This window comes from Oxyura jamaicensis, chromosome 12 (assembly GCF_011077185.1).
Source record: "Oxyura jamaicensis isolate SHBP4307 breed ruddy duck chromosome 12, BPBGC_Ojam_1.0, whole genome shotgun sequence".
NCBI classification, from domain to species: Eukaryota; Metazoa; Chordata; class Aves; order Anseriformes; family Anatidae; genus Oxyura; species Oxyura jamaicensis.
Genome location: NC_048904.1, coordinates 18,781,955 through 18,807,610, shown reverse-complemented (window position 1 = coordinate 18,807,610; position 25,656 = coordinate 18,781,955). Strand labels below are relative to the sequence as shown.

The 25,656-nt window shown below is 40.3% G+C and overlaps 1 protein-coding gene across 9 annotated transcripts in view; it reads right to left on the bottom strand.

The window, feature by feature from the left end:
- The window catches only part of CHL1 (cell adhesion molecule L1 like), a 124,267-nt gene that overhangs the window by 75,414 nt on the left and 23,197 nt on the right, over positions 1 to 25,656 (bottom strand). For 6 of the 9 annotated variants that reach the window (XM_035337446.1, XM_035337454.1, XM_035337453.1 and 3 more), the window contains exon 2: positions 17,156 to 17,236. The exons of 2 other annotated variants lie outside the window; for them this stretch is intronic. The gene's annotated coding sequence lies outside the window, so the exon portion shown is untranslated. Of the gene's footprint in view, positions 1 to 5,282; positions 5,396 to 17,155; positions 17,237 to 25,656 lie in introns of those variants that run through there. One more of the 9 variants, XM_035337449.1, reaches the window with a different exon arrangement.

Below are 25,656 nucleotides of genomic sequence, written 5' to 3'. Positions count from 1 at the left end.
TTAAGAAGCTTGAATTACAGGCCAATTTATCCTATTGTATTTATTCTTAATTATTGGTTATTTATGAAAAAATAAGATCAAATTTGTATCTTTTTCCCATCTAAAGAAGCACTTGATTTTCCACACGGATCTTCACTTTCTTAGCTTGTCTTCATCAGCAGAACTAAGACCATTCTTACACAGTTATACAGTGGCTTACAAACCAAACAATTATGGTATTTTAGTGTTAGCCAGTATGGCTTGGTTATGACTGGGTTGAGTAGCACTAAGACACAAAAAAGACTACACAGCCATATCAATTCAGCTCCTATTTTGTGGAAATGTCACAAAAAATCAGCATTGACATACAATTTTTTATGTAAAATACTTGACTCAGTCCTTTCCTTTCCTCCTTATTCACCATCCCACCACACTGGTTTACCACACTGGTACACAGGTGGCCTCCCACTCAGGCCAAGCATCCCTGGGGGCAGACAAACCCTCACCCGCTTTATGCTTCCTTAGACCCACAGCATGGCCCACTGGTCTCTCGTGCTTCAATCTACCGTTGTCACATTACGAACATCACATTTGCCTTTTTGCCCCCAACAGCCTCTGGGACACCTCCAGGACACCATGTTTTGCCCCCAACAGCCTCTGGGACACCTCCTTTCTCCTATCGTCCCCATCCAGCATGACCATCCTTCTACAGAACACACATTATGAGAATTTCAGTAATTTGGGTTCAGCTAACAGAAGTTCTCTTGCAGTGCACTTCCCTGCCATACTTCAGCCATTTACTACAAGACAAGACGTACGTGTGCAGATCTGCTTTGCATATGCTATTACTTATCAAGAGCATTTAGTAAGAAAACCCTCTGGAGAACGCTTTATTGAAGATTATGGACCAATTTGGCCAAAGACATCCCTGGAGGGTATGAGTGTTTGGTGCAGGAGATAGACATGACTGCTGCTAGGGCCAAAGATAAAAGAATCAAGGAGGACCAGGGAAAGAGTTAAAGCTTTTTACACCGGATTCTCTGCAGACTAAACCAGTTACTAACCCTTAATAATTTAATTTATTTGCAATACATTACTATGGAGTTAATATTTGTTTTAGCCAATTGCACAAAATAGTCTGAAGTGTTTCTTCTAAATCTGGTTCAATTTCATCGCTTAATGCTAAAAATAAGCTCTATTTTTTTTTTCTTTTTTTTTCTTTTTTTTTTTTTTTGCTGAGATGTAGTTCACATTAGATGTAGCCTAACCAACATTTCATGCTTATTATTTGGGCTCAGTCTCATAATAATCAATTCCAAAAAAGCTACCACAGGGCCCTGGTTAGGGTGCTTAATCTTCTATTTTAATATATGCAGTGCACCTCTGGTTTGCAATGGATTTGTATCTGATTTGTTTCTGTTACCATGCATGCACCTTTATGGTAAATTAGAAAAGAAAAATAAATGTATCATTGTCTCTACAAATAAAGTATTTATTCCCTCTCCATCTTATTTTTTTTTTTTTTCCATCTGAACTTTATGCCTATGAGGCACAAAATACAGAGCAATTTTCAACCACTAAGTTTCTGCATTTAATCTAAATTAAGCCCCATGTCCAATTTGATAACAAATCTCTGGAATGTAAGTATTCACACTTACTAAATGCAGCATGATTGTAATTACATACCTAGAAATCATCGTGTGATAGTGTTAACTTGTGCTTCAGACCAGATTTTTCCACCATTCTATACATAGAATACATCTGATACTTCTGTACGTGATTGGTTTGCTTGGCCGTAGGCTAGAAGATCAAGTCAATTATTTCAACCTATTTCTTCTCTTTATAACTGTTTCTACTGGGGAAATTGAAGAGCACTTTCTTTCTCATTTGAAAACCTTTGAGTTCAAGTCACAGAGCAAATAAATATGCCTTGCATTTGCTTATTTTCCGGAAATACCATCTTGGCTTATACTGCAATGTGGATCACCCTTAAAAGATGAGGGGATTGGAGCATCTGTCACGCAAGGAGTGTCTGAGAAACCTGGGCCTGGTTAGCTTGGAGAAGACAGAGAGGGAATCTTATCCATAATTCTATGACTATGTGAATAAACTTCTGAGGGGAGGGTGTCAAGAGGATGGGGCCAGACGTTTCCGCAGGAAATGTGGGGCATCACTCCCACAAGTGCATGCATTGTGGAGAAAGAATGAGGAGAGCATGAGAGAATAAGGAAAGAATGAGCTTTTCCTGTAGAAGCACACTTTAATTGAATCTCTACACAGTTTATGGTGAGGGGGCTGACACCTGTGGTTGCACTGTTTTCATCATATATGATTATTTATTTATTTTTTTTAAATGTAGCAGCCAGTGCAAGAAGTCATAAAACTTGCTTTCTACAAGTAGACATGAAAAAAAAAATCCTAATTACATCAATGCTCATGGAAAATAAGGTGAATTCTTTTAGAAAAATAAATAAATAAATAAATAAATATCTAATTTAGCCACTGAATTCCTCATTTCTCTTTTAGGGATATTTGCTTTGTAAGAAGCCTGACATGGCCTTCCACAGATAAACGTCAATAAACCATTGACCTAAAGGCACAAAAATATCTCCATTAATATGAAAACCTACATATGCCAGTGTGGAGCTTTTTAAAGATAGTTTTATCCTCCTGCATCTTGTTATCTGAATGGAGAAATGTCAGCAGTGCAGTAAGCAGATAGGAAAGCTGAAAGACTCATTAAGCCACATTTATACCAAGAGAACATGCAAAATTGAATATTTTCCAGGATCATTAAAATAAGACTTAATTACAGAATTCAGGTTTATCTATGTCACCCAATGTCACAATACTTCACGATGGATGACGAGGGGAAAAGGCAAAAAGATCCTCAACCACCGCATTTAGTGCCACAGAGGTATCTGCATTATTCATCATCACTTGTGCAATGACAGATCCAAAATAATTAGTATTACTCACATTAATTAAGTTATGCAATTCCCCTGCCTAAAAGAGGATTCATAAAGAAACACAAGGTAATAATATGCTGGTCTCAGGCTCTGCTGCTGATGCGCAGCCACCTTGGCCCAACAGTGCCACTGGTGCCTGCATAGGCTGGAGAGCTGCAGCATGCCAGACCTCTGACTTTCACGAAGAAGCAAGACCAAAGCTCATTCACACATTATAGTGACAAAAAATGCAGCTGTTTAAACAAGATAGTAAAGTAATTAAAAGTACAGGTGTGTATTTGCAGCTTAATCAAACCTGACATCAAATATATATATATATATATATATATATATTAGTTCTTTTTTTGTCTCCTTCTTTAATTGCCAAACCTCAAAAACACACATCTACCTTAGAATAATGAAATTCACAGCAATAAGCATCATTTGCCTTTTAAAGACAGACAATGGAGACTTATACACATGATTTAGAGCACTGACCCCACACATGTCCAGTATGGATGCACACTGGACATGTGGGAGTCCTGCATCACCCTAGGGAAACCCTTGGGGCAGCACTCCTCACTGTGTCCGTAGTTCACCTGACACCATTTGGCAGTGCCACCTTCAGACCTCAGAGCTGGAAGGACAGTCATGCCATCACCCTGTCTTTTCAAAAAGGCAGAGATGAGATGGGGAAGAAATCTGACATAAACAGGGGAGGGCTCAGGATGGGTCCTTGACAGCTGCACATAGCAGTTCACAGGAGACAGAAAATCACATCAAAAGCTGCTAGGAAGTGTAGGGTCTACCGTGTGTACATATTCTGAAGGGCTTACTGTGTTTGGTACATTTACATCCTGTACATTTTTTTTTTCTGCTAATTTTCCTTCAGCTGTCATAGACATGAAAATTGACTCACATCTTACAAGTGAGACAGATTTCTGTTTCATCTTGAGATACAATTCCCTAAGCATTCCTGAATGGGTTTTCCCAGAGAAATAATTTACCCGAGGCAAAATTACTCTCCTTGTATTTTGTAAAGGAAAACATTGGTTTACCTCTGCAAAACACACACCTGTGGAACATAGAGACATGCTCAACTTAAAGACCTGGACTTGAGGATGGGAGACAGATGAGAATACAATTCAACTTGTCAGAGACAAAAGTAATCAATGCCTACAGAGAGAATTGATTCTGTGGCTGTAAGTAGAATATTCCCATTCCTCCCCCTCCCCCCCCCCCCAAACTCAAGGCAAATAAGGCCACTATACAAACTGTCAAACAAGCCACAGCACTGTTTGGAGACCACTGAGGTAACATGAAAGTTAGCAGAAAGATTCACATTAACTTCAGATGAGTTTGGATCCCTCTTCCATAAGAAACTGCAAGAGACTATGATACAGTATATGCAAAATCTGAAAGCAGATAACTATTCTTTCTTTCTTTCTCCCCTACCAAGGTTCAAAGAAGAAAAATGAATAACTGAATATATCAGTACACCCAAACAAATAATAAAAAAAAAAAAAAATCAGTAAAGGTTCCTCAATTGTGAATCAGAAGCTATGCAAAACAGCCATGAAAGACACTGCCTTGATGTGCAGCTCCCTCTGCTTATTGAAAAAGACAGAAAGAAGCTGGTTGCACTTAGAAGGAGGCAGGGAGGCAAACAGGCTGCCACTCACAGCCTGGCACGGACCACAGCCACCAAGTGTGAGCTTGTTAGGCGTGCTGGCATGTTCCTCCTGGCTTCACCCAGCTGTGCCAGCTGAGGCTGCTCAGGGCTGAGAGTGGTTGTATTCCCAAGTCAGAGGAATGCTTAAAAGGATCTGCTTTTCAGCAGATGAAGTTAGTGTTTTCTGGAAGGTAGGTTCCTACAGAGTGCATGAATTTAGGGTCTTCAAAACTGAAATACTCGGTATACCCCTGGCAGGGAAACAGCAGTGAGAGACTGAAAAAGCAGCCTCATTGAGAGAGAGGGAAAAAAATGTGGGCTGAGAAGGAAATTGAAAAATACAGACTTGATAGAAAAAACGATTCTGTTCTCATTGCCAAAATGTGCAGTAAACAATGCTAAATGACACAAAACAGCAAAGAGATCAAAAGAATATGGAAAGATAGACCTTGGCATGAAGTATTTACTACAGTTCATGCATCAACAGATCACAAATATTTCATAAATGTGGTCTCATAAGCCCCTGTGCTTCCCCGGCCCTGCCTCATGCACTGTAAGTGGCACGCTGGGACCAGACAATATTCCAAGTATGCTCCTTCATGGTGACCCAGGTGGCAAACCAGCTGACTAACACCCAAACCCTGCTCCAGATCAGCTTTTAAATCAACTCAGTAATTTCAAACCTTATTATGGGAAGCCTCCGTGTTCCTCCTCGCTGCTCAGGCTGGTGGTAGTGAGGCTGCTGTCACCTCCTTTCCTCCTGCTGTGCCAGGACCTGAGCCCTGGGCTGCTGCGGCAGCACTGGCTCTGCAACATGGAGCTTCTACAAGGAATCATTGCTATTTCAGAGAATTTAACCTGAAATGCTCTGCAGATGCTATGAATGGCCATTTGAGTAGTGAGTCACCCTGTCTCAGATCCTTTTAAGGAACTTAGCTGGCATATGTTCAAGGCATATTTCTTAATACTTAGTTTTGCAATTTTCAGGGTGATGCATCCTAGAGCTGGGAATATGGACCATGTGCCAGCAGAGCCACATTTGTCAGGGTGAAAGCATTCAGTACCATATCTTCCTATATGTGGTACTTGCAAAGCCTGATCTTTAGGACACTTGAATTTGTCCTCCTGCCTGCTATTCAATGAACTCATAAAAGTCAATTGAAATAGAGCAAGAAATATTTTAAATTCCATCCTCCATTACAGCTGAGTGAATTATAAAGTAAAATGTATTCCCAAACTCAGCTTATTTCTCTCTTTGATTGCCACAGTAATCTCAAGCTTGTCCAAGGTATTCCTTTTCTGTTTTCCACAGCTACCAGCATCCTATATCTGCACACACTTTCCAGGAGGGCTTTTAGTAGAATCAGCTTCAAACTGGGACAGTTGGCCAAATAACCTGATGAAACCACTATACAACTCCTGAAACCTTTTATCCAAAATATTATTTTCTACTTATTTTCCACAGAAACGTGATCGTTTTCCCAAAATATTTCTCTTCAAGTGACAGCACTGCTCTGATTTGCTCCCTGACAGCACCATCGTCCCCTCCCACTAGCAGCATTCAGACTGCAGCTGTTGACTCCTGGGGGATCCAGTGCAGCACTTTCCATCAGACACAGCGCTCTGAAATGACAGGTCACTTGTTCTGGAAGTATGAGAATGACTGAACAGAAAATGGAGTGAAGAGAAACTGTAGCTCGAGTTAATCCTTACGCTAAGCTACCTTTTCTCACTGGTTTTTAGTACTTCATACAAGAAGGAGAAATAAAGTTACATGTCTGGACACTGCCAGCAAACTACAGGGAGTCCAAAGGCTACAGTTCTAAATGGGAACTTCAAAAATATGTCAAAAGCATTAGCAGTTTAGAGGGAGACGAAAGGCAATGTTTGCATTCAAGCCCATTTGCTAAAGAAAGCGTTTAATAATGAGTGGCACCAAGGGCTGGTTTCAGCTGTTCTCACTTGCAAAGTAAGCAACAAACAGTTTTGCAAGTGCTTTCTTGATGTTGTTCTTCCCGTGCTTATCACAGACCCCTGATGATGCCACTGCTCTGGCAGCTGGGATGAAGGCCCTGCTTCCCTGCACTCGTGTTCCCCAGGGACACATCGCCCCAGGCTCCGTCCTCGCTTCCAGCTGCTGTGTGTGCCCCCCGGCCCGGGAAGTCACCCGCTGATAACACCACCAGCATAAGCCCATCAGAGAGAAATGAAAATCCTCTGTAATGAGCAGGGTTTTGGCAAAAAACACGCACTTAGGGGATAAAGGTTATAATGTTGAAATAGATTGGTTTGATGAGAACTTTTTTTTTTTTTTTTTTTTTTTTCCTTTTTCTCTCTTGGCCAAGGAAATAATGCCATTTTCTAGGACAGCTTTTTGAGAAAATGAGGTTTTTACACTTTTGCAGTCTCCCATCTAAACAAACCCCTCAGTCACTGATGAACGGGGAAGTTTCAAAAGAAAAATCTCAAACTAGCACCTCCACTGAGAAAAAGGACACTATAAATGCTGTTTGTGAGCAGCTGAATGGTAAATCCTGATATATTCACTGGCAAGCCAGTCTGTATATAATCTAGTCTGTGACTAACTCAGTATTATCTCCTGCCCATTGGAGAAGACAAAAATTGCTTGAGCACTGTTCCATGATGAGCAACGGGCAATGCAAATCAGTAGGAAACCAAGTCAGGCTTTTGGGTTCAGAGCTTACAGAGTACCTTGTTTTGTTAGAAGGACTTGATTTTCATTTATCATCAACTTTTTACGTAAATCTGAATTGTGAAAAGGTAAACCGAAGCTGGTTACTGAAAATAATAATATTAAAAAAAAAATGTAGGGATACAACAGATGATCAAAAAGACCTTTTACGTAATTATTGTTTTGAAGGACCTAAGACGAGTAAGTATTTACTGTAGGCATGAAACGTCCTTCGGAAAGTTTATCTCCCCCCAACAAGTAGTTTGCCCAGAACCAGCGCACAGCAACAAAGACTTCCTCAAATATGAAACCAAATCATTAAGCAGAAAGCGCTCGGTGGGAAAGCAGCTCTCGCCTGCTACAAGGGGTTTCATAGCCATCCCATCTGTAGCCTGCCATTTGTTCATTAATTTTCAAATGACAGATTATGAGCATAGACAGTGTGCCTTTGTTCTCCAGCACAGCACATTGCTGACACAACGCAGGGTCCCTTATTAGCGGCTGTCCCCTCACCCCGCGCTCTCAGACAGAGCTCTGGTGTGCCGGCAGGAACCGCCGTGACCTCCAGCCGATGCAAGCTGCTTGCAGCCAGCCCACAACAAGTGTTTATTTCACAGCAGCCTCTCCCGAGCTCTGGGTACATGTAAAATCCCCCGGGGCAGCATCCCCGACAGCCCTTCTTTGGCATTTGTCAAAGCTGCGACCCTCATCGGATGCAGGAAGATGCCGAGCATCTGTCAGGTGTCCGCGCGTGCCACGCAGCACATTACAGAAACGCAGCCCTTCGGAAAAAGCATGCCTAATAAATCTGGAGGAGGGATAACAGTATCCAAGTTCTGCAATTTAATAAGCCAGCTCACTTCAGCCTGACTCTTAGTAAATGTATATAAAGGAATAATTCCCTTGTAATGAACTCGTGTGGCAATTGGCTTTGCCCTTTCTGCATGCTAATAATAATAAATTTCATCCAAATTATTTCAGGCGCTGGCTAGCTGGAACACTCTACTTACCTCTAGCCCCGTCTGAGAGGACAAAACAACAACTACACTAAAGGGGAAAAGGTTCATCAGGCCATGTAGGAGTAAGTTTTTATTATTATTATTATTTTATTTTTTATTTTTATTTTTCTGCCACGCGTGAACATGATCAAGGGTTTTCTGCTGGAATGTAAAACACTAAGCTTGGATGGGAAGTTCCTAGAAGAAAATGAACACACACCCCGCCCTCCCTAACCCCCCAAGAGTAACAGTGAAAAAACATGCAAAGTGGGGTATCTTAAGGAGGTGTCTTCCCACTTTGCAATCCTACCTCCGTGCAGCTGAGAAAGACGGTGCAGCCAAATAAACGGATTAGTGGGCACCAGCTGTCAGCACAGCAGAACAACAATCTACCTTATAGATACATTGGAATAACTTCTACTGCAACAATTTTTGAACTAGCATGGGTTTTGAGGAGCTACCTCAATAGCACAGCAGCATTTAAAGAAAATCCCTAAGTAAGCTGTCACATTTCTGTCAAGACAGATTCAGGCCTACAAGTCATTCTGTTACACATCATCAGATTTTAGAAGTGATATCACAACTATTTTCAAGACAGAAATCTTTAACTTGTCGCTGATTTGGTCAGCTAAGGTGTAATTTCATGAGTCTCCTCAGCATGCACAGGTGTCACGTAGAGCAGCAGTTGCATGGGCACGTGTTGAGCACCCTTAGTGCACGACTGAGGAGTAAGCAGCAGTCCATTCACCACTGACCTCTGCAAACATTTCCCCATTGCTACCTTAAGCGATTGTCACACACAGAAGACACAAGCAATCCGTGAAGCACATGGGATTTCAGAAGAGGAACAAAGGGATGAGCCTAACACGAGCTGATGTGCTGCTGCGGCTCGAGCTGCCGAGGAGGGGACCTGCGGACACCACTACTGCCCGCGCCTCCTCAGGGCGATCCCTGCGTGGCCTTGTTCTTTTGGGGAGAATCATCACTTCTGTTAATTAAATCAAGGCTGGAGACGGTTGTCAGAAGCAGTTTTCAGACTGTCAGAGAACAAAGCAATTTCTCACTCCTTACAGGCTGAAAGAGTTCCTGCCATCTGAAGACAGAGTACTGGCAGTAGCAATAACAACATGGTTCACAGACTAGAACTCTCTATGCAATCATTTTGCTTTATAAATTTCTCCACAAACCACATTTAGAGAAAAATAGTATGCCATTTTCCAGACTGATCATCATGTTAATCAATTTAATTTTATCATTTTAACTGAATAGTTTGAGTGGGAACATGACACACACAAAAAAAAAAGTGTACAGATTTTTTCCCTACACTAACTCTTTGGGTTTGTCCCATTGACCACACTGGGGTGTTGGCACATTAGAGTTATGTCACCTGTCCCCAGGATTTTTTCAAAAATAAATGCCAGAGATAAATTTATTCCTTAATCCTCTTTATGTCACAGGATGCAAATCTGTATATACAACAATTCCTTGCCTACTCTTTACTGTTAATTCTTACATTTTTAATCACTTTCCATTCCCTATTGCTTATTTACACTAGTTTGTTAAAGAATTAATTTAGAAAAGGAATTTAACACCCTGTCACTTTCAGAAAAATAATTTATCCTTTCGTTTCATGGAGGATATTGGTATTTTTTCTAAATATTTTCCTTTATTCCAGACGACCGAACTGTAGACAGCCAGTTATCAGACCTGCCTCAGAAATAGCTAACTGGAGTATGGCTTTGCAGAGATGCTGGCTACTCCTCTTAGCAGAAGAGAAAATATGAATACTAAAGTCTATGGTAGCAGGGCTTGGAAACAGAAAAAACTATGAAGAGCTAACAACAACAACAAAAAAATATAGGCTGTACTTTTTCAAGAGATAATCTCATAATGTATAATTTATCCAATCTTTTTAATACAATTAATTTATTATACTTACTGTTTATTTATTATTCCAGTAGTCTCTACTATTATAGACTTCTACTATAGTGTGTAGAAGCCTCAGAGAACTGCATTGTGCTACACACTGTCCAAGTCTTTAACTAAACATACAGCTAATGCATTAACTTATTGTATCCGTATTTGTGCTGTAGCAAAGCTTCAATATTACACACATTTCACACACACACACACATACCCCTCACAAAACAAAGCACGCTTTTTAAGAACTTGATTTGGAACAATTATGGCTTTTAAATATTGGCCCAAACCTAGCTTTTATTATCTCCCCAGAGCAGAGTGCTGGGAAGGACTTTCAGAAGCCATCCAGCCTCCTGGCAGATTCCACCACAGCTCCTGGAAGTGCCAAGTGAAGGCTGCTCCTGTCCTACCCCAGCAGCCTTGGGCTGGGTTGGCTGACTTGTCTTCAGCAAGTCTCTCTCCAGTGTCCATCCTCACTTATCCTTAGCAGGTTTTGGCCTTCCTTCCTATCCACAATTGACTTTGGCCCTTATATTTGCCTTTTCCGCATCTGAGGACTTGGTCCTCCACCGCCACATTTCTCTCTATATATTTGGTGAAGAAACTAATCAGGTCAACCCAATTTTTTTCCTTCCTTTTTTTTTTTTTTTTTTTAATAAATAAATAAATAAATGCATACCTACTGTATCATATAGGAGTTAGATACATTTTGATTAGACAGAAATATTCCACCACAGTAAGGCAGATATTAAAAAAAAAAAAAAAAAAAAAAAAAAAAAAACTAACAATAAACGCACTCATAGAAGAGCTTTCCACTGCTCACTTCCAAATTGAGAGAAAACACCAGTGTATCTCCACAGGGGCTGTGCTTGACCCAGTTATTCATGAATGACTTTGGTAACACAAAGATACCAAGTGTGGAGAAGCTGTAAGCACTCAGGAGGACAGCACCAGCATGCCAAATGATCTCGACAAGGAGGAAAAGCATCCAACATCATGAACACAACTAGGTATAAAGGTAGACAAAGTCCAGCTTCTTTTGGAAATAACCAAATGCAAACTTTAAGATGTGTTTTGTAAGAAAGAGAACATAGAGGTTAGGAAGGATAAAACCTAAACATGAGTCAGCAATGCAAGTCTGCTGCCAGAGAGACAAGTGGTGTTTTGGGAAATATTAACAGATGTTAACCACAGGACATGGAAGGTAATTATTCATATGAGATTTAGAAAGCATGACCTAGGAAGGAGGGTATTTGCTCAGTCTATAAAAAATAAGGTCCAAAAAGTAGATATAACAGCTATCTTCCAATATACAACCGATTTTAATTAAGAAAACCACAATTATTTATACTTTATGAACAGGTGACTGAATTAATTCACAGTAAGGAAAATTAAGGACAGAAAACTTTATGAGCTATACAGACAGTTAATCATTTGAATACGTTATCTCCAAGGAGGCTCTTGGGACTCCCCATCACTGGAAACCTCTTAAAATGACTACAGATGAACTGGAAGCTGGCTCTGTGGTGTGATGCAGCAAGTTCAGCTCGATGACTCCTCAAGATCCTGGGTCAGATTTGCATCCTAACACTTTTGCTGTCAACACCACCCAAGAAATAATATCTGCATTATCTCCTCTGGAGCAAAATAACGGTGAAAGTATCATTTCATTTGGCACCACAACTGAGTACTGCTGCTCAGGACATCACCAGCCTCATATTATCTTTAAAATTCATATTTCATACTTGCAAGTCAGAAAAAAATATGTACATTTAGCTATCATACTTCAGAGTTCGTAATGACTCCATCCACAAAGGCGCCTTTTATCCCAGTGCTGCCAGTTTTATGTTTTCCCAAGAATCACATTCAAATAAAACTAAAATAGGAGAAGCTACCTCATTACACTCCTGCTTTATGCCCCTGTATACACTGGTTTCTTAACACTGTCTATCTTTAGGAAAAGAGTGATATGTAATATACTTCCTTCTCCTCAATAATTTGTGTTGCATATTCTTATTCATTTTTCTTAATTTACTCTGCATTTGGTTGTCCCATATGGTACTTTGCAGGAAAGCTTATTTCAACATCAAAACTGAATTTTATATTTCAATTTAGTGAAGTAATACACAAACTTTGCTGATGCTGAATTTATTCTACCTTTGTATTTTTAAGTAATTTTATTAACTCAACTTCATTTAAACCTGAATCATAGTCTCTTACCAGTCTGTTTTCTCTATGTCTACATGTATATAGTAATATAGTAGATATATTTGAAATAATAACAAAAGTAGCATTATGCACAAGTAGAGCTAGTAGCACACAAAATCAGACATTGTTAATAATAAATGACAATATTATATAAAAGAAATACCATCTGAAAGCTGATTTTACAAGGCATATTAAAGACTTGATGGCTCAGGAGATTGGTAATAGAATAAAAAGCCTTTCATCTCAAGGTCATCAATTCAAATACAAGTCAGACTGATAGCAACTGAAAGCCATTTGATGAGAGTGCTAATGAACCTAGTCTCATTTCTAAAAAAAAAAAAAAAAAAAGATATGTAAGAATAGCCATAGCATTTAGCCCTTTCTCCTGCCTCTGACAGCAGTCAATACAGAAATAGCATGGAGGCACAGAACCGATTTGGCAGGTAGAGCCGTATTCCCCTTGTTATATGCTGCCAGCCCCAGGCCATCACTATTTTAGCAGCTTCCTAGCAGGTACCTGTTTGCTCTGTTCCAAAATTCAACATTTTCAGTGCTGCCAACTGTGTCTTTTATTGCTTGGAGGGTTGAAAAACCAAACTGAGCTTTCAGCTCCCTGCATGACCACATGACACACAGGCAGCAGTCTGGTTGTTTGCTGGTGCCATAACAATTTGGTACACTAATGCATTACCTTTATTTGATACCTTACTCTTTTTTTTTTTTCTTTTTTTTTTTTTTTTTTCCAAAATGTATCTAATAAACCAATGCACCAAAGTAAGGCAATACACTGGGAAAGAGAGGAATCCCTGTGCCAAATAGAGCAACCGTTCAGCTCCCCTCACATCAGCCAGGAAATAAAGCAAACCACATATTGTGCAACTTCACAAGCAAACTCAAAATCTTCTGGTATAAAAGCCCTGGTATCATTTCCTTTGATCCAGTACGATCCCTCAATGCCTATGCAATTTACTATTGGCTGTAGTATTAACATGATGCAAAGCACTGATAAGAAAACAATTGATGTCCTTATGACTGCCTTTTTTGTGCTGAGAGAGATTTTTGCTTTTTAGAATTGTCTTAGGATGACTTGATGACTTTTGCTTTTATATCTTCCATGGACAAAGTTTGCACATGCAAACTAAGTGCTCAGAACAACTACAAGTGCTTGCTTGTAGGTGTACACATGGACATCCAGAAACATCATTCAGTGTAATATACAGAAAGAAAAAAAAAAAAAAAGACACATTTTGCCCATAATCTGTACTTCGAAACCATTTATTCCTTTCTGAACTGAGGCATCCAGACAACTCCCCCAAGTACCTTCTAGCCCAAATTATTCTACAAATTACCAACCTCACAACTCACCTAACCTCCATCTTCAGTAGTCCCCAGGCTTAGGAGGGCTGTTTGGCTTCTCAGAAGTGACTAATGGATTAATTTTAAAGGTGACTAGGTGCCTAAAGATGCCGTTTAAAACCAGCATGGGCTTACAACATCTGGGTAATCAATTCCCTTAATGCATTTTTTCCCCAGCGCAGCACAGGTGCCTAGCAGCCGTTACAAAGCCAGCCCTGGTGCAAGGCAGGCAGTGGAAATCCCCAACCTCTCTTTGCATGGGAAGGCTGTGCTTCCACTCAAACCTTCCCACGGAGCATGGGAATGGCTCCATCACACCACAGAGCATCACTTTTGAGGTAGCTCATCTGCAGTTCCAGGAGAGAGAATTTGCTCATGAAATACCAAAGTGAGCTTTACCCCAAAGTTTCAACATCAGGGAAACTCTCCATATGATGGAGGCAGCATGTATTACTAGACGCCTGTCACCCGAGCTGAGCTTGTCCCCACCAGTGTTGTACTGCCCTTGGTGCTGGACTAGCAACCTGAATTTTCCCCTGTAAGCAGTCAGGGTTGGACCTACTCCAATTACTTCAGGATGAAGCTGGAGATTCCCTTATTTCAGCTCAGAGGTACCTCCCAGCTTGCCACCTCAAACGGCCCCACTTATCCCATGTCTGTCTAGAAGACTGCCGAGAGTACAGAGATCTGGATTCAAGTGGACTTGGGAGTGTGTAGAGCTCCTGAATCCATCAGTTAAGGTCATTAGCTCCCATGACACAGCTCGACGAAGTCAATTTTCAGAGATAAGCGTGTGACTGGAGGAATTCTCCTGTAATGTATTATTAATCCATTTATTATTACAGTTATTATAATCTTTTTGTGGAGCACTGTAGCTCAATTTGTTCTACGGCAGCTAATGTTTTTAATGACCCTTTTTTTCTCCTCAGGATGGGAGCTTCCTTCATCAGACACTCAGCTTTTAAGCAAGTAGAAAATGACACAAAGGTGTATACTATTTATAAATGCAGCTTCATGTGTCATGCCCTGAATTTTAAATGCAAAGGAGTACTAACTTTCAAGCTGACAAATAACTTTTACAAGGTAAGACTTACAAACTCTAAATATAGGAAGGCTTGGAATTAAATTTATCACACAGTTAAATGCAATGAAATCTTAATGACAATTCCCCTAGCTGAGAAAGAGATGTGTTGAAATGAAAAGGTCCTGTGTACACGCACTTATTTGCGGGGCAGCTGGGGGGCATACATTAACTTAACTCCAAACCCCATCTGAATGGGTTTGGGTTCAGATTCTGGTCAGGGCAGGAGAGGGGGTCACGGTGCTGAGCTGGGGAGGAGAGGGCACTGCAGGCAGGGAAGGGGGTGTGTGGAGAGCTGTCAGCCCCAGGAAGGGGAACAGCACATTTCCCAAACATCCACGGCTCTGACGCAAGGAGAGCTGAGTGCACAGCTGGTTATAAAGGCTGCATTACTCTGTGACCTTTTCCACTAAGAGAGAAGGGCAGATATAAAAATCTGCTCAAGTTTGTACTCAGAATGTTACGCCTACACTTCCAGTATTTCTGCTTTGAAATGGCAAAGCCCAGCCCATGCGGCAGCCTCAGGGAGGAGACCGGAGGAGAGTTTTGCTTGTTTGCTTGGTTTTGTTGATGCTTGGTTGGTGGGTGGATTTTTGTGGGTTTATTTATTTTTGTTGGTAGTGGGCTTTGTGTTTTACTAAAACAAACAAAAGTGTTTTGGGGGGTAAGAAGAAACAATAACATTGCGTGTCCACCCCAGAGGAAACAAAACCAAACCAAACAAAAAATGACTAAACCTTTATTCTCTTTGCTCATGCATACCTACAAAATAGGGGCAGTCTTCACAGGGTGACCCTTCCACATGGCTGGTCATGAAAGAAAGGAAGTTTCTAAGCTAACTTGTGGACTGACAAAGAAAGTGAACTCCTGTTCAGAGCTGCTTCTAAAGGGACAGGAATCAAAACATAATCAGATTTTATAGCGATCTGGATGTACACAGCACCTGAAACCTACTGCTTGATTAGTTGAGGTTCATCAGAAATCAGAAAATTATTCTCTACTTGAAACCATCACTGGATGTAAAGAGAAACAAATTTATCAGCTGTATAATAAAAGAATAATAATAATAATAAAAAAAAACATTTTACTAAAAAAAAAAAAGTCAAAGAAACATTTAGACAGACTACATTTTACCACCAACTTTGTCATTAAGAATTTTACAGACCACAAAATTGTGCAAAATCACATTCAGCAGCAGATATGTAAGAAGGATGTTCTCAGCCCTGCCCTCCGCAACAGTAAAAGACAGGGATGAGAATACAGAGGAAAAAATAAATAAATAAATAAATAAACAAACAAACAGTATCTGAAAAAAAAAAAAAAAAAAAGTTAAGGGATACATAATTCACACTATAAACAGAGCTTTACTCTTAGAGCTCTAATTAATAAAAATTAATAAGAAATGCATATTTAAGCACCATGTAGCACATACTCCCTGCCTCCCTGCTCATCAGCCACAAACAAGAAACAGAACATGAAATTATAATTGTTTAGCAAATAGGATTAAATAAATAAACAGACAGAACCCCCTTTCCAGTGTGCTTACTTCCTCCAAGCACATCTTGCTGCAGGACAGGTCCATAGGCACTGAAATCCCTGGTAGGAAGCTACCCAAGAGAAGCCACAGGCACAAGTACCCCGAGGCTTCAAGGCCTCCTTCCACTCCACCAATGAAAGCATCACAAAGGCCCTGCTCTTTCTCTGTTTCTTCTCATCATGCTCCAGGACTGCTTTAACTGAAGGCAAGGTCTGGGGCTTGGCACCAAGCCCCTCAGGTGCCCGGGGCAATGCACTATCACTCCTGTTCTGACGGCCACCACCACTTGCTACTGGAAAGCAGGATGGAAAATGTGCTTGGAAATAATCAGGGTAGAATGATAACACCACCTTTTCTGTCAGGTTGAAAAAACAAATAGATTTGAGGTTTTTGTTTCTCTGTCTTTTTAATATCAAATCACAAACTCCTTAGCAAGAAGATTTTACTACAGCATAAAGCCTAACTTAGTGTTCAGCTACATGTATAATTATTGACTGTATGTTTAATTAAAGAGCTAAAGACAAACAAGTCCCATCTGAAGTCCCAGAGCTTTTGGACTTTGAAAGTATATCTGTATACTTCAAGCAATTCAAATCATAAGGAATTATTCCATAGCTAAATACATGCATAAACATATGTAAATGTTTATGCTATTACAGAAAGCATATGGAAGATACAAAAGATATCAAATATGTCTAAAATGGTTATAATTAAACTGCTACCATTCAGAATTAAAGACAATAAATAAATAAATATATTCTAACCAGTACATGCAGCTGCTCCTTCATCAATGCATGGCCAATTTGCAGTTTCACACCTGAATCATTCTCCACACCTTACTGCATCTGGAGGGAAAGAGAAATGCATGAGTTGAGCAATGGTATGTCAGATGTTGACTTTATCTAAAAATAGCATCTTTATCAGTCCAACACCTTTGTTTTCTTTTTTCTTTTTTTCCTCTACATCACTGTGTTTGTCTGATCTTATTCTCTTTGTCCTCTATTTAACTAGAAAAGACAGTGTTTTCCATATTTGAATAACAAGTAACATACCCCATCAAACAGAAAAATGGGCCGAGTCTGATTCTTATTCTAAATCTGGTTTCTGACCTTGTAATGAGGCACTTCTCTGCACCTCCATTTCCCTTCTATCTTTGCCTTTCTTGTGTCCTTAGATTACAAGCTTTCTAAAGCCAGCTAAGTGGTTTATATAGTACTAAACAGATACAACTCATTGACCACTGGAACCACTAGATAACACAAAAACAGAAATAATAAATCTTATCAATCATTACTTACATAATTGTTCTCCTATAGTCTACTAATTTGATACAAGATTTCAAGATGATTTTCAATAGTTATTTTCATTTAAAAAAAAAAAAAAGTCTCATGGAAGACAGGTGTATTCAAGACAAAAAAAAAATCTTAATTGCCCCTTTTTCCCCCCCCTCCCCCCCCCAGTAATATTTCCCCCTACTTCAAATGTGTTGAAAGAGTTGCATTCGAGGAGTGGCATTTCCGTATTCCTGTCTGGTGGATGTGGACATGCAATACCTCTACTACTGAGCAGGCACCTCCTGGACATCATGACCTTCACCACGGGAAGACCTGGGAGCTTTAAAACCACTTTTCTTGCTCAAACACCTCCAGTCCCAGAAGGGACTACATGTGCACAGTGTAAATCTCAGGCCATATTCCTGCGCCATCAAGAATCAAAAGTAGCACACAAGTGCTTTTTCCCCCCTTTTTCCTCCTTTGTGGGTCACCTTTAAAAGTGAATTTCTTTCAAGACTCTCTGTATGAATGACAAGATATTCAATGAGATGTCTTAAGGGAAAAGAAGTGATAAAGAGAAATTCATCTAACCTATTTTCTTTCTTGTCACTACTTGATAATCTCTTTATCTGGTCTCATTTCGCCAGTTGCAGACAGACCTATTTCCCCACGGACAGACCCAAACCCTTTCCCAAAGCACACACATGCACACATACCTCCTTTCCAACAGCATTTCAAATTCATATTGGAACATCTCTTTGCTATTTTGGAATATATATCAAAATTTAACATAAATGGATGTATGTCTATGTTTATTGTCAAACACATCTCTCATCTTTCATTTAGTTTACGCTTTGTGGGCAGATACACAACATTTATATGAACCTCCCTGCCAAAATAAGCATGCAATTTCACTGAAGCACAATTCACTAGCATATATATTTTAGAGTTCAACCTGTTTGTCAATAAATCATGGTTTCTGACATGAACAGAGAACATTTCCTAAAGCTCTACAGTGATTTAGGAACCTCAGCTCTACTTCCAGCTGCACTGTAATCCTTCTCAACACCTACTGAGACTTGAGCTTAGAAATGTTTACTCTCCTACTGCCAGCACACTCAGCCCTTTACGGCGTCTTTACCTTCCCAATGAAATGCAACTGCAGCTTGTGATGCCAAACACAAATTGCCTGATCTGCAGCTTGTGCCAGCTGGGTACAGCCAAGCCAAGCCCATTCCGAGGAGTGGGAGACGTGCCTCGGCTAGAAGACAAAGCAAGCCCAAGCCCAGTCCCATGCACACTCACCAGGGCTTGCAAAACAAGAGTAGAAAACCCCTACTTTGTAAAACAGTGTAAAACAGAATCTGTTGCCAAGATTTCAGCTTATCACAGGAACAGATTCAGAGTTGAGACCAGAGATGCTGTTATTACATCAAGTCTAGACTTCCTGCCATTACATTTTCCCCAGCTACCTCTACATTAAGCTAATTCACTTGCAATTGATTAAAACAGCTTCTCCAAATAAAATAAAAAAAAAGCAAAACACTTTTTTATTTAGAGACATAAAAAAAAAAAATAATAATAATTCAACACTTTTAATTACAGACTCTCAGGGAGGAGGAAATTACAATTTCTCCTCTCCCCTCTTTTTTTTTTTTTTTTTTTTAAACTCCAATCTAACTCAGAAATCACGACAGAGAATGGTAGCTCAGATGCTTTATACCAGCCTTCTTTTTAATCAGCTGTCTCCAGTCTTTACCAGCTGTTTGTCGGCTTCTCCCACTTACATGGTGCATCTTGGACTTATCGATCTAGTAAGCTTTAAATTACAGTTATCCATGAAAAAAAGCAGAGGCAAACCATAACAGGAAAGAGCAGGCCTGATAAAGGAATTCTGAAGGGCTACTCACATTTTTTCTCAGAGAAAATCTTAATAGAATTTCCTGGAGAGGCCTGGGGGACTGAAGTTATCAGTGGGCTCTGCGAACAGAGGAAGGATAAGTAGAGCTCACAGGCTGAAGGAAAGGATTTATACAAAAATTCTTCCAGTGAAAAGTATAGAAGAGCTTGATTTAAAAAAAAATAAAAAAAATAAAAAGTCCATGTTGCTTGGTATTTTTTACTGGGTTTATCAGAGCCAGACAACTTTTAGCTGTTCTTGTTGTTTCAGGCACAGTATAAACCAACAGTGAGAATTCAGCATTCCCCAAACACACACAAAAATATATTTAGCATTAGAAGGGCAGAGTACAAGCAGGGCTACTTTCAGTGCTCAGATGCAAATACTTCAGCTCATAGACTGCCAAAAGGTATTTGCTCTTGACTTTCATCAGAGAGAATCAGGACTGTCCTCCTGAAGGCACTAAGTTAACCATAAATCCCCACAATGCTGCTCCACCCCAAACCCACTATCCCACTCAGTAACGCTGCCATTCCCAGCTCCTGGCAATGGGCATCACCTGGGGAAGGTGACCCAACATTTTGCCCAAGTCTCTTCTGTAAGATGAAGGAAGACTCAGTACTTGGTGGTCAACGTCCATCACCCCCAAGCATTCCTGTCCAGGTGACGCTGCCAGTAGGAACACTCTGTTGTTCCTCCTGTGTGGCAGCTTCACAACAGGCACCAACGCCTCGTGCTTCCTTTGCTTAGGCAAAAGCTGTTCAAAGCTGCAGCAGATTTGCAGCTGCACAAGTCCTAAAATGATTGAATTTAGCATTACAGTAGAAAAGAAAGCATTAGTGAAACAAAGTGTGCCTTAATGAAAACAAACGTCTCACGGTCTGCATTGAGAATTTAACTGGCTGTTTGGTTTTTCATGCCTTGAGTACTACAAGGGAAAAATAAGCAGCCTTATAAATTGGGATTCACGACAATTGTCCTAGAGACCTTGTGGCCCAAATCACAGAGGTTAGGTGCCCTGGCCTTGTAAGTCTGCTGGGACTTTTAAAGATGAGAAATAAAAATAGGATATTGCTTCCTCTGTGTGCATGCACAAAGGATCTGCAGGTCCATCTGGATATCCAGTGCTGCTTCTGCCTCGTACTTCCAAATGGCATTTTACTGTTATTGCAGTCTACAAGTACAGTCACTTCGGCCTTCCTGCTCTCCAGAAGAGATGACAGATTGCCACGTGAGGGAATGCAGTTCACACTTTTATTCATTCAGCTGGTACCTCACTGCGCTTGACATTGAATTTTTGCTTGGTGCAGAGAAGGGGAAAAGCAGCAGGGCACAAAAACAGCTTTGAGATGTCTCTGTCCCCTGTGTCGAACTACCCTGTGGCTGCTCAGTCTCTGCACTGCCCGCTGCCTCCGGTCACAGTGCAGATGGCACAGGCACCTCCTTGGGCTCCTCCAGGAACAGGCTGGGGCAGGGCCATGGGGGCCCTGCTGCAAAGTGACCTTCCTGCTCAGCCATCCGTTTCTTTCTAAGAGACGCGTGAATTGATGAAGTACCAGCCTCCAAGCCAGGCTTCTCAAAAAGTGAACCTAAATATGGAAACATTGCTCAGACTGTGCCTGCTGCAGATCCCTGCCGCAGCAAGGGAAAAAATGGCCAGGTTTGGCCCAAACGACTGGGCAGAGCAGCCCTGTGTCAGGAGAGGACTGCCCAGGCTGGAGCTCCAAGGCAGCTTTGGCCAATTCCCTACAGGAAAGTCCCACCGAAGCCAACTTGCTCACCCAGCAGCGTGCTCATCACATCTCATCTGAGCCCGACCGATCGGTGCCAACCACGAGCATTTATCCTATTGCAGAACGTGGTGTGTGAGGTACGGGTGGCAAAAGGATGAAAGGACACAAATCCCAGCCTGGCCTGGCCAGCCTTCCCATCACCCCAGTGCAAGCGACAATGAGAAATAAGCTCCAGTTCTGCATATTAATAGGAAAAGGTGTTTGGAGGAAGAAGGTTTTTTTCAAGCAATAAAGAGATACATTAACGTGCTTGGAAAGTATCCCAGTATGAAATGGACAAAATGCAGTCACAGCAAAAGATTTCTGCCCTTGGAGTGAGTGGGGTCTGGATGCCACACTAGAAGAACAACTGCGAAGGGGAATATTTGCAGTGACAGCTTCAAACTAATAGCAAGTACACAAATTTGATATGGGCTGCAAAATAAATAAATAAATAAACAAACATTTAAAAAGAGCAAGAGAGAGAAGGAGCTCTTAACCATCTAAGAAACAAACATTTTTAGACATAATTTTACCCCTGGGCATCGTAAATACAACCTAACAAAGCAGTAGCACTGTTGAAAAAAGCCAACACAACAGTAAGTTTTCCTCCTTCTTAAACAAAGATTATTTCGTTTTTAGCAGCAGTAGAAAAGTACTAATTTCACAGCAGTGAAATTTAGATGTTCAATTGTTCAATTTAGAAGACTGTTTTGCCAATATTTCAGTTTTCCCACTAGGAGAAAAAAAAAAAAAAAGATAAAAAAGATAAAAAGTGCATTTTGGGTCAGTCTCACCTTTAGAATATGGTTACTCTCAATTCCCACAAACACAACATTGCAAGTTTCTCAAATATCTATTTATTTATTACTGAAGGGGCTACCATAATATGAAGGGAACCTTGAAATACCAATCACAGCTGTCTGAGACCATCACACCATGTTAGCCAACAATTTCTGTGATTTACTGTACCTATAAAAGAAGGCAAGCATGAACAAGTTTCCATAAATCAAGCTCATTGGGCCAGATTCTGGCCCATGGTTATTCAGGCACATGAAACACTACAGCTCATTACCGGTACGTAATTCAGCTCTGTAGGGATCTCAGCAGTAGAGAAGTATGGTGTTAAAAGCTGTCACAATGGTCACCAGAAGAAAATAAACTTGGATCTAAAACACACGTGTAAGGGCTGATGCATACACATGCACACGCACTTGCTCATGGGCTTTTCACCGCACGATGGATATTTTTCCCTAAAGAAAACATCAGGGTCTGTAACAAGAACTCAGATCTCATGTACAGCATTGCCACAGGATCACAGTAGGTAGATGTTCAGCGGTTAAACCCCGTGCCATGACACACATAAATGTATTGATTTTAAATTTACAGCGAACACCAGGTGTTATCGTCCCTTAAGGAAAATTGTGACTGCTAGGAATCACCTCTGTCAATATTTCCCTCCCGGGTCACTAAATCCTGATAGTCAATAAAAGTCAGTGAGCTCAACCGAGCTATCACAGGAGCCTGCATGTACCTTGGGGTAAAATTTGGCACACTTAGTATCTGCTTATTAGTTAGAATGATTTTGCACTTAAAATCCCCAAGGCATAGAGTGCACTTACACTTGATTTTAATAACCTTCTAATACACAACATATCTATGCATTACAACCTTTCCCTGGGCTTTTCAACAAGGCGTATGTGCAATTGAATGCCACGTGAGCTGAAAAAATGATTGCTACTAAACCAGTAAAGCAGCATCACAAGTACCTACATGCCAGCTAAAAAAGAAAAATAAACAAATAAATAAATAAAATAATCCAGTTTTTTTCATGCAGCCCATTCATTCCTATCATAACACCGGAGTTTCAGGAAATAACACATCTGAAACACTGAGTTTTGTGTTTTCCACATAAAAAATAGGTTTCAGTTTTGCACAGTCAAGTGCCAAAATACCCAGTCACTCTCAGAAACGCTGGAGAAAGTCTTCAACTGGGATAAATCAGCATAGTTTTGTTGAAGGAGTTCTTTACATCACCTCACAAACAATTTCCCTAATGTTTTCTGGTTAAAAATTGTAGGCAGGCCATGCACAAATTTAACTGAGGATGCTTTTCATCACTACAGCACAGTTATAGGACAACTGTGGTGGTACATGAACTGAGAACGATTCAGAAAGGTTTAACTTGTGAGGTTAACTACAGATAATATAAAGGCTTTTGAAACATTTTTTTTGTTTGTAAATCAGCATTTTTTTGCTGCTGCCCTGCTCACAACAGATTTAGAGGATAACTTTAATGAAGATTTTTTTTTTTTTTTATCCTGTTGTAAAGATTCTTCAACGTTAATCTGTAGATTTCAGTTGTTCCCCCTCAGGAAATGCCTTTTGAATGCAACTGAAAAAATGTCCAATATTGATATGGAATTATGTGTTCAGATTTCTAGCAATCGTACAAACTACTAAGTAACTTATTTAGCATTTAAAATAAGTAAAGCAATGAAAAAAGCAAACCAAAAAGGTTTCCAAACCCAACTAGCAAATGATGTACAGATTTAAAAAAAAAAAATCTCTAGCAATTGACATACAAAAATTACTGACTTTCAAACATAAAGATAAAATCAACAGACTGAAGTTGTTCATTATAACCAATTTGTTGAATTCTAATCCTGTTTTGGTCATCAGCTCTCTGCTTGCTTGTAAGATGGTCAGGCCATAGAGACAAAGCGATAGTTGTTCCCATAACAATATTGAACCCTTATATAGCACTTTTCGTCAACAAATCTCCAAGCACTTGACAAAGAAGGAAAGCTTTGTTATCCCCAATTCAGATAGGGAAATTGCAGCAGTAGGATAATTGCAGAGCCAGAAATAACACTTCCGAGTCCCAGGCTAATGGCCTATCTAATAAGCAACAGTATAGGGCATTTCATTAACACGGGAGACAACTGAGGTCACGATGGGCCACTTCAGTACTGCTACTTTTTGAAATGCTGAAAGTGCAAAGAGAAAAGTACAACTGAAAAACACATCAGCTAGTTCAATGAGTTCTTTACATTGACTCTTAGGACATAAAGCATGCTATTAACTTCTTCTGTCTACAGATCTGCATAAAGACTTCATGCTGAAAACCCTCCACCCCGAAAGGTTACTAAGCTTATGTTTAAGTTATTGTAATACCACAAATGCTTAGAGTTGAATACAGTTTCAATAGTTTTTCTTCTTTTTTCTTTTTCTTTTTTTTTTGTCTATCAGGAAAATGAACGGCAGAGGATTAAAAACTGTAAAAGCCCATGCTCAAAAAAAAAAAAAAATTTTACTCAGAAGAAAGTAATGAGGCCTTCACAGTTCAACACCCTGATCATCCTGGTGGCCTTTAACCACCATGATATCTGTTAAAAGGGCAACGGATGGTGCACAAGCAACCTAGATTTCATAAGCATATCAAAGAAATATTGATGCTGGACTTCAGAAGAGCAGAATTTGGCTTGCTCAGGGAACTAGCAGGTGTAATACCAGGGACAACTGCTCTGGGGAAGGGTATTGGGGAGCTCCTTTATCTTCGAGGAAAACCTCCTCGAAGCACAAGAATGATCCACCTGATGAGTATGAAGCAGAGCAGACGTGGCAGAAGGCTGACTTGGCTGAACGTGGAATCCCTGGCTGAGCTCAAACACAAAAAGAACGTGAACAGAAGGTGGAAGTGAGGACAGCCTGCCCAGGAGCACTACACAACCCTTGCCCAGACCTGCAGGAGTAGAACTGGGAAAAACAAAGCTTAGACAGAGTTGAAACTGATAGGGAATGGGATGGACAACAAGAGAGGCTCAGTCATAGGTACATTTGCAGAAAAATAAATAAATAAATAGATCAAGAAACAAGTGAGTCCCTCCTGAACATGGCAACAGACTTACTTACAAAGGGTACAGAAAAGGATAAGGAATTCAGTGACTTTTTTTCCATGCAGTCTTTATTGGCAAGTCCTGCTCTCAGGTTGCCCATGATCATGGCTGAACTGGAGTCAGCAGTGGACTGATAAACTAACAAAACATTCAGCAGAGGGGACCAAGATGATTGTGGGCTTCAGCACATAATGTATGAGAAGAGGCTGAGAACTGTTTGTTTAGTCCAGAGAGGCTAATTACTGTTTTCAGCTGGACAAAGCCCTGAGCAACACGATCTAACTTCAAAGTTGGTCCTACTTTCAGCACAAGGTTGGACCAGATGACCTTCAACAGTCCCTTCCAACATTAATTATTAGACTATTTTAATAGTTTCTCCTTCACTTATATTTATTGCAGGGCATTCACTTGTAAAGTAGC